General features: G+C 40.1%; 1 long non-coding RNA gene across 1 annotated transcript; it reads right to left on the reverse strand.

Annotated features, from left to right (window-relative positions):
• Positions 1–1,538: 1,538 nt before the first annotated feature.
• LOC135249509 (uncharacterized) lies at positions 1,539–2,955 on the reverse strand. The gene is made up of 2 exons (XR_010328719.1): positions 2,647–2,955; positions 1,539–2,226 (listed from the first exon to the last, which is right to left on the reverse strand). It is a non-coding gene; the product is annotated as an uncharacterized LOC135249509 (long non-coding RNA).
• Positions 2,956–9,445: the final 6,490 nt, after the last annotated feature.

The following is a 9,445-nucleotide window of genomic DNA, read 5'->3' on the forward strand; positions in this document are numbered from 1 at the left end:
AGACAACAGAAACTAGTTCGAATAAAGAGCAATATGTCTGTTTAGAATGTTAATTTACTGACAATTATAGTTTGAAATGGGGGGAGGGCGGTTATTTGGGGTAAAATGTTGCATGCGGCTGGGGGGTGTCATGCTATATTTGTGGTGAGTGAGTACAATAAGTGGCAAACGTGCTTTCTGTCTTTCTCTTGGAACTTCTGTCTTTCTGGTGGAGTTACAGAGCCATCTCCCTGTCTGTTTAAATGGCTGCTGGGCTAATAGGAAGCAGAGAATAAGGTATAAAGCTGGAAGGCTTTGGGGGTACAGAGAGGATTTGATTTTATGCAGTCTTCTGTCCGTTTTATTCATTTGTTTCCTTTTCCCAGATGTCTTTTCTTGATAATAAAATTCCACCTTTTTCCACACTCCTCACAGTTGTGGACCAGAACTCCAGAAGTTAACAGGCTTTGTCTACCCCCCTGGGAAGTAGAAGGGTGAAAGAACGGCAACTGAAGGAGCAAAGTAGCAAAGTAGCTTGGCATAAAATGACTGATATATTTTATTGATCAACGATCATTAACCATATTGTGCAAGAATTGGAACAGAAGACTGAGGAGTGATTTTCAGTAATATTTTGTGACCCTTTAACCTGTTTTGCAATATTAGATAGAGAAATATTTTCTCCTTCCTGTAATGTTAAATGTTTAGCGAAGAATTTAAAAGTAGATTATGCATGTAGTGTGTGCATAATTTCTAAACACAGCTAGTTTCAGTGAGTTTGTTAGACTTAGTTCTTACTATTATTATGCACTTTTTTCCTATATCAAATTTAGGGCTTTTGACTTACATCTTTTCATTTCAAAGCTCATAACATGAAGTAATGAGGATGTTTATGTCATTTGCAGCCACTTCTTGCATACAATTTTGTTGTTGTTGTTGTTGTTTTTGCTATAAGGTTAAACAGGTCCTTGTCAAGCAAGAAAGACATTCAAATTGAACGAAAAAATACATAGTTGATCTGACTAAAGACAGCTATCTCTTTTAATAATGCATAAAGACAGCCTTCCATTTATGTTTATTTCTATAACAGACATGTTCATTTCTATTCATTTAATCCACTGCACTTATGCTTTTCCCAATTTGTTTGCCATCAAAGCCATATTTGTAAATGCACTCGATTAACTTTCTCATTTTGTCTTCTCTGGCTAGTCCATTAGAAGCCTCGCATTTCAGGAGCCAGCGGTCATGGCCATCGGAGGCACCCTCAGCAAAATCCCCGTGCACGAGGCTGCAGAAAAGAGAAGTCAACAGGCACACGCGGTCGACCCGTAAACGCGTAACACAAGAGATGACAACATAAAAGACTGATATGACAAATATGACAGGACGATATGTATTTCTGCAACACTGCTCTAGCTCCGACAAGTACCCAGTTCATTGAAATCGGTGACTGAATTCATTCTTTGTTTCTGATAAGGGGAATGGCAGGATGTTTGTGTGACTGACGTGAAACGGTATGCTTTACTCACAAGGGAATTTTCAGCCACTGCGGTGTCAACCTGCCAGCAGAACACAATTACACCACGCAGAGACAATCTACCATGCTTATGACAACCCCACCATAGCCATGACAAATTAGCATTTTTTAAAACCACTTAAATGTGCCACAGGTTTCTTTACATGCCACAGATTTAATTCCATTATCACTGTGTGCATGTGTGCATGTATATGTGTCCGTAGGCTATCTTCCCCTGCCAATACAGAGCCTCTCCTGCTTCAACTATCAAGACCCCAACTGTGCTTCCCCATGGCGACCATAACCGGGCATCTCATGGCCGGACTAAAACAGTAGGGAAGTCCAGATGGACCCCGGAGCATTGACAGTCAGGCTCAGCTCTCACCCTGCTGTCTACCACTGCCTTGCGGGTCAGTCCAGTAAGACAAAGGTTAAGGGGGTGCTCCCTGAGAGAAAGGCTTTGTTCTGGCAGTGCACGTCAGGAGGTCCCCCGACAGACCGGAGCTCCGGCAGCCTCCTGCAGCAGCTGCAGGCGCCGATCATCCTGGGTCTCAGAATCAGGCTCCTCACGGATAACTTGCCGCAGGGATGCGCGCACCCCCCGCAGACCTCCAAAAACATCACCAGGCAGGTGTCCGCTTCTGACCTCGGTGAAAACCACGCAAGCCTGGAAAGACTCGGCTGCCGAACGCACAGTCTGCCGGCAGCTCTGTCGGTGAGAAGCGCTGAAGCTCGGAGAAGCAAGGGCCGCTCAGAGATAGCAGAGGCGAGGCACAAGAAACATGGCCATGGCTGCTACAGTTCAAACACTCCGAGATTACACATGCCCTATCTGAAATAGAGGCTCATTGACTGACCCATTTAACCAAGTACACAAGTGGAAGTCATCATCGGACATGAAGGACTACCAAAGCAAGCAATGCACAGTGTCTGTATGTCTGCAATATATAATCAGGTTCAATGTGATATTTGGACAAAATTAAAGCAAAACCTGTTTTATATAGGTTTATGTTTGTAGTTTTACTTTAATTTCACCATAGCCTGTCTCACTACGTGTACATTCTGCTCTGCGTGTTTTTGCAGAAAAATGTTATGTTTTAATGTCCACATGGCAGAACTCATCACCAACATACAATATACATAATAGTTACCTCTGATGACAAATTCCTAATCCAGCCAGGGACAAAAAGGCAAAAAGGTAAACTGGAATCAAATTTTTTAAAAGGCAGAGCCGATCAGCGATTCTGTAACAAGCCACTCTACTTTTTTTCCACACCTCTGGATGCGGTTTCCGTCAGGCTATCTCCTCCCCACTGAGTTCATTATTCTTTTTTCCTCACAATACATTAACACACGGTTTCCCAAGTCACTTCCTGGGGGCCACCTGTCAAGGCTTATTTTTTGTAGCCTCCATAATTGTAATTACTGAAGTACAACATGCTGTTAATTGTTTTTAATTAGACACTTAATTTATAATGAGGTATAATTTACCCTCTTAGTGTCACATTATGTCAAATACAGATATTCATGTTAGAAATAATTAATATTCCATGTTCATTTAAAAGATTTTTAATCAGATCAGTTCCCATACAGCCAATGCTTTTGCTATTTGTAATGTGCTGTGGCAACTGATCCATCTGAAAGAGGTTACAGCTGTAAATGTTGAAAGGGCCAACACCTGGTCAGGGAACCTAAACCATGTGTATAAAATGAAAAGACCAAATACAGAGTTGTTGAGCCAAACCAGCATTGATGAACATTTCCTTACAGGGGTATTACACGTTGGTAAAGCATAAGTAATTTTCTGGAGCCTAGCCCATTGAATTTGCATTGCATGAATAGTAACATCAGCTGCCCCTGCTGAACATTGGCAGGTTTTGGCATTGGCATTGTCCCTCCCAGGTGTCAATTCACTCCCATTCAATTCTGGGAACTTGCTGAAATGAATAGTTTTAAAGTAAAAACTAGAGAGGATAATAGATCAATAAAAAAGTACTAAGGTCAAAAGGTATGTTTCTTTTGCAATCTGAAGTATTTAAAATATTGTATTGCCTTAGAAAAAGAAGATCCTTGTGTATGATAGCAATCAATAACAATAATGACAGCTATTCCAAGTCATAACTTTGCATTGACTATTTGACTTGTTGAAGCCAAATTAAATTAAATTCAGAAGACATTAGATCTCCAGTGTCCCTCGTGTGTCTCCAGTTACAGACATAGCCACCAAGGTGATGTAGCCTACAGTATCTTTGGAATTATACTAAGGGGTCACTTTGGTGTCTAGGATGGAAGGAAAGCCCCTTGCTAAATTGCAAAAATGCACAGGATATTTGATTTTGCAGCCTCGCCAGTTAGATCAGCTCCCTAAAAGACACTTATTTACCACCAGCCAGCAAACTGCCAGCAAAAAACCAATTTATAAACTCCTGTACAATACCCACAATATAGTGAAGGGTAAGACCAATGGCACGTCCGTCTTCTTTAATCATTTCCGTAAGACATATGATTTGTAATCTTTGGCTGTAAAATGATCACTACACACACATAGGTTTATAAAGTTTCAGCAGATTCTCTATTGGTATACTGGAGTCGACTGAAGGATGATGTATTGCTAACAGCCACAGTTTACAGGGTTCTTTCTTTTCTACTAGCAAATGATGAAACATAGCATGCTCGTATTGTAGAGCTGTAGTTACCACAACCTTGGACGAAGTATATCATATCTGAATCTGTTGTGTTTAATGTCTTCTTGGACTAATAATATAAACTATACTGTATAGAATAGCTAGCAAAGCATTATACGCCCACAGGTTACAGTACTTTAGTTGTGTAGGCCCGCGTCGTAAATCAAACTACAGCTTATTGTATATCTGAAAATAGTTCTATTTATAGCTATCCGAAACCTGAAAACGGCTTATCAGCTCACAAAAACAGGTATCTTTGATTAAGAAAAAATGATTACATTGATGCATTATCCACCGTAGTTAGTCCACCATTCATTTCTGCTGGGTCCACTGGGAGTGAATTAGAAGCCTGACAACCGAGAGGAATGGCGATATTGTCAACAGTCAGCAGGGAAAACTGATGTTGTCAGTATTCATGCTATGCAAATACAATGGGGTAGGCTCCACACAATACCTATATTATACCAAAGCATAATATCCATTTAAACAAAATTATGAAAGAACTTAAATGCTTTGTCATTAACCATAACTGATGAAGATGTTGGCGATAATGAAAGCCAGCATACACAGGGGGCCCCAGAGCCATAGTCGGGAACCCCTGCTCTAATGTATGGAACAATGTCAATCACCACAATCCAAATCACAATGATGTCCTTTAGGCCTGTGTAAGAAACTGGAATTATAAAGACACAAGACATCAATTTAAAGCAAGGTAATAAAAATATTGCTAAATGTCTTATGCCTCCTTTGGTACCAGTACTACCAAAATAATTAACAAAGAAGTATATAAACTTTTGGAATAGCCAAAACATAAAAACAGCATCAAGGATTTTTCTGCACAGATACAGTCACAGTAAATTATGCATTAGTGTACTGTGCATTGTATATGTACAGGTTACTTTATAAATATTTGTAAACATTGACACATGAGGATGTTCACTCCCTTGGGCTCCAGACTGAAGCATGTTGAAATTGTTAGAAGTCAGACCAACTTATAATTTATTGATGGATGCTGTCATTTGGAAATGTTTGCCATTCATACAAAGGATTCATATGCAGTCTTGTTCCCAGTGCCCAGTGCGTGTGCATGTGGGTATGTGTGTGTGTGTGTGTGCATGCGTACGTGTGTGTGTGTGTGTGTGTGTGTGTGCGTGTCTGTGTGTACGTGCGTGTGTGTGGCAGTTTTCCATTTTTGTGGGGTATTATTATGTCTGTATTCTATGCTTGCTGAAACAGTGTCATACCTTTAGCAGGGGATTTGGAGTGGGCGCAGAAGGGATTGCTGCCTGGAGGAAGAAATTGAGAAAAGATTAGAGAAAGCAGGAGTGAGCTGCAATGGAAGAATAGACCAAAGCTGGGCAGGAAGTAGATGGGATTGGTTCCATCAGAATATAACACTTGTGAATTTGTTTCACATACGTTATTCTGCATGAAGGTATAGGTCCCTTTTAAGCATCCAACACAGTCAAAGCCATTAAAGACTAGCACTGAAGTGGATCCTATAGCTTCAACCTCCAGAAACAAGAATTTTTTTACATTTGATATTAAAATATAATTGCCTGCCATTCTGTGCAATTTACTGAGCATTTTCTAATGAAACTATATTGTAGTAAAATTGTAGAAGATCAGCTTCACACCAATTCTTGTTTACAAATTTGTTTTTGTTTTTTTTTCCTTCTTTTTTATCTTATTATGTTAAGGAGAAAAAAAAATCCACAGTATTAGGATAAATTGTAAATCCTAGAGGGGAGGTTTTACTATAAGCCCTTTGGGGTTTCTTACCACTCCTGCACAATCCCTGCTATGTTTGTTTTTATATACTTTTATTACTTACTTTGTGTGAATGAATGAATAAATAAATAAATAAATAAATAAAGCCCTCAGGTGTAAAGTGTAAAGCAGTTGGAAGCAGTCCTCTGACCGTGAGAATATATAGTCATCGCAAACAGCAATGATTTGGCCACTTGGGGTTATGGGCCCAATATAATAAATATGAAGGTTCTGGTCGAGGCAGGCTTTCAGGATTTTGTCGTAGGCTATGCCATACTCTACATTGCTGTGAGAAAAATTTGTGGCTTGGCAGATTTTTTAAAAATAATATGAAACCAACATGACTTATGACTTGGGCGTGACATAGCTCAGGAGGTAAGAGCGTTTGTCTGGCAGTCGAAGGGTTGCCGGTTCAATCCCCCGCCCTGGGCGTGTCGAAGTGTCTCTGAGCGAGACACCTAACCCCTAATTGCTCCCAACAAGCTGATTGGTACCTTGCATGGCAGCCTTTCACCGTGAGTGTGTGTGTGTGAATGGGTGAATGGGAGGCATCAATTGTAAAGCGCTTTGGATAAAAGCACTATACAAATGCAGTCCATTTACCACTTACTGAATACTGATTATACATGTAACGTTTGTTGTGGACAGAGAATCTTCAATGCATGTAGTAACATAGCTAAAGCTGGAACCAAATGTGTGTCATTTCAACAATATATTTTTGTATTGTGTCTACATTGTGCAGCTAATATTATTGTTGAGAAGTAGTAAAAACATTGCTGGCCGGCAACTCAGACATTTAGCTGGGTAACTAGTTTAGGAGCAAGATTGCCTGAGAGGTGCAGTGTGCTATCTAGTAGCTATATGTGATACAGCATATCTACACTAAATTCTGGTTACTGATGAGGGGGCAAAGGAGGAAGGAAGAAGGCATCAACCCAACAAGCCAGGAAATGTGGCATTATCCCTGAAAGCTAGCTAGCAATTGGTTTTTTATCAGAGGTAGCTATTCTTTACTAGCTAACGTTCATCTAGTAAGCATTCTAAGTGGTTAATGTCACAATCACTAGCTGAATAATGAATAAAAGATTAAGCAAACGTTTGAGTGCTGGATAAAAATAACAATGTTTTCAGTTCCTAGTCGCTAGTTAAAACTAGCTTCCTAGCTTCTGCCAGTGTTCCAAGAGACAGCCATGAAGTCAGTTCATCAACTCTGCTAGCTAGAGCAAGTTAACAATACGTTTTTTTTTCTTCTCTCCCATGTCCTTTTAAGGGCTCCATAGATTTGAATGTGAACTTGTTAATATTTTTATGTGTTCACATTTGTGGGTATTCAAGAGAGATGGGGGAAGTGATGTTGAACTCCCTATTCTTATGTTTTCACCATAAAATTGTTTTCAGACGCATTCTTTACAAATGTAGCCATCATTGTCATCATATATTCCATTGTCCTCAGTACAACTCTCATGGAACCAGTCCCTACAGGTTAGGCATCGCACCCAGTTCTCTGTAGCTTTAGAGTCACCGGGATCTCCTCAAATGCCTTGGCAGACCTGACAGGAGTATCTGTCTGTTTTACACTGAGCCTTTTCCCCCTGGGGCTGTTTCATCATCTTCTTGGCACTGATGTAATTGATGTGCTCCTCGCTTGTCGGATGGTAAGAAGGTGGCTTAGATCTTTTCCTGAAGCTCCTTTCCCGATTTGTAATTGATATCCAAATCCCTAAAATTGACTGTTTTTGCACAGTAAGGGAGGCATGGGAAAAAAATACATGATTTGATACAACTAGGCCTATATTTCATGAATGGTTTCCCCATGAGTTGGCTAAATTTAAATTTAAAAAACTTGCAGTTAATAGTTTTAACTTACCATAGAAGTGAACTCCCTGAAGAGAGAGTTGCTGACATCCTGTAGTTCTGAACCCAGAACCTAAGTGTCATCAAAGGTGAGGAGTGGTTCCTCGATGGATGTGATAGGAGGGGGTGTGTGATCTCTCTCTGTAGTCTGGCTGGGCCTGTTTAGAGGGAACCTGCCTGTCCCTCTACACCCTGCCAGGGCATTCTCCACTGAAGAAGCTTTCTCCTAGTCGGGCCAAACAATGGAAAAGAACAAGCTTTCAGGCAGCTTCTGGCCAGAAATTTTTCAGGTCTTCTCCTTGTTCCAGTGGTGTTTCGGGCTCTTAAAAATTGCCTTTTTAAAAAAACAAAAAACAAATAGCAGGTAATTTCCAGCAGGCTACAGGGCGTTGTGTATGGAGGTTAGCAAAAAAAGATGGGTTGAGAAACCTTGTTATGAAGAAGGCAGCTGTAGCCATTCAGTGGAAGGACATGGGATGAGGGGGTCATCTTTTGGGAGTTAGTTGAAAAACATCTTTCTCCGCTCCAGAAAAAAGTCCCCATTGATCCAGCCCCCAAAATGGGGGGACACTGTATAAAAAGAGCAGCAATTCCAACATGTATCAGAGTGATGGAAAGAGCAAAGTATGGAGGCCAATAGAAACTGCCCAAAATCCAAAGCACCACCCTCATCTGTAAAACATGGCGGTGGTGGGCATTATGGTTTGGGCATATATGGCTGCCACAGATACTGGCTCACTTGTCTTCATTGATGATGTAACTGCTAATAGCAGCAGCAGAATGAATTTTGAAGTTTACTGAAACATCGTATCTGCTCAGGTTCAGCTAAATGCCTCCAAATTCATGATATTCTCCATAAAGGTTTTCATTGCCTTTCCAGGCTCTTTGTGATTTCTGAGCTCACCAGGGCTCTCTTTCTTCTTAATTATGTTCCAAATCATTCATTTTGAGAGAGAGAGATGCCAATAACAGAGGGAGAGAGAGACAATTATCAATAAATTGTATATGTAGTTAGTTATCATTGTTCGTTAGAATGCTGAATGGTAATTAATTATTACACTTTATTTGCACACCTGTTATTATTATCAAAGTCCTGTAAATATAATTGTCTCCTATTTTACCATCATAGAAAAAAATGTTACACGCAGGAATAAAAAAATCCATTAGTAGCATTGAATTCTCTGCTCAAAGTCAGAGCCATCGAAAGAAATTCAGGTCACAAGTTCTGTGAGACCTCAAAAATGTCACTTGAAAATCACAAAAAGGTGAGCCTACCATTTACCACAATGTGACATTTGTGAGAATAGTGGTCTGAAAGGCAAACTGAGCCCCAAGGGTAATGATTAGACGTCTTAAAGAAAGCCTGAGATACTCTATATTTTGGGATACAATATCTCACAGACAACCTTTCACCATTAGCTGCTTGAATCAGTTTCAGAAGGTGCAACACAAATAGATATAGTTCAGATTTGTAAATTGCATCTATCTGACACTGAGGATCAAAATCTGTAGACAGATGAAGAACAAATGCAGTTATACAAACATTCTACTCACCTGCGTGTTTGGTGAAGCTTATGTTAAGACTGATGAGTAAATGATAAGACCTAATTCTGATGTTACATTTGTAGTTTAAACTCAAGAA

The sequence above is a fragment of the Anguilla rostrata genome, chromosome 2, assembly GCF_018555375.3.
Source record: "Anguilla rostrata isolate EN2019 chromosome 2, ASM1855537v3, whole genome shotgun sequence".
Classification (NCBI taxonomy): Eukaryota; Metazoa; Chordata; class Actinopteri; order Anguilliformes; family Anguillidae; genus Anguilla; species Anguilla rostrata.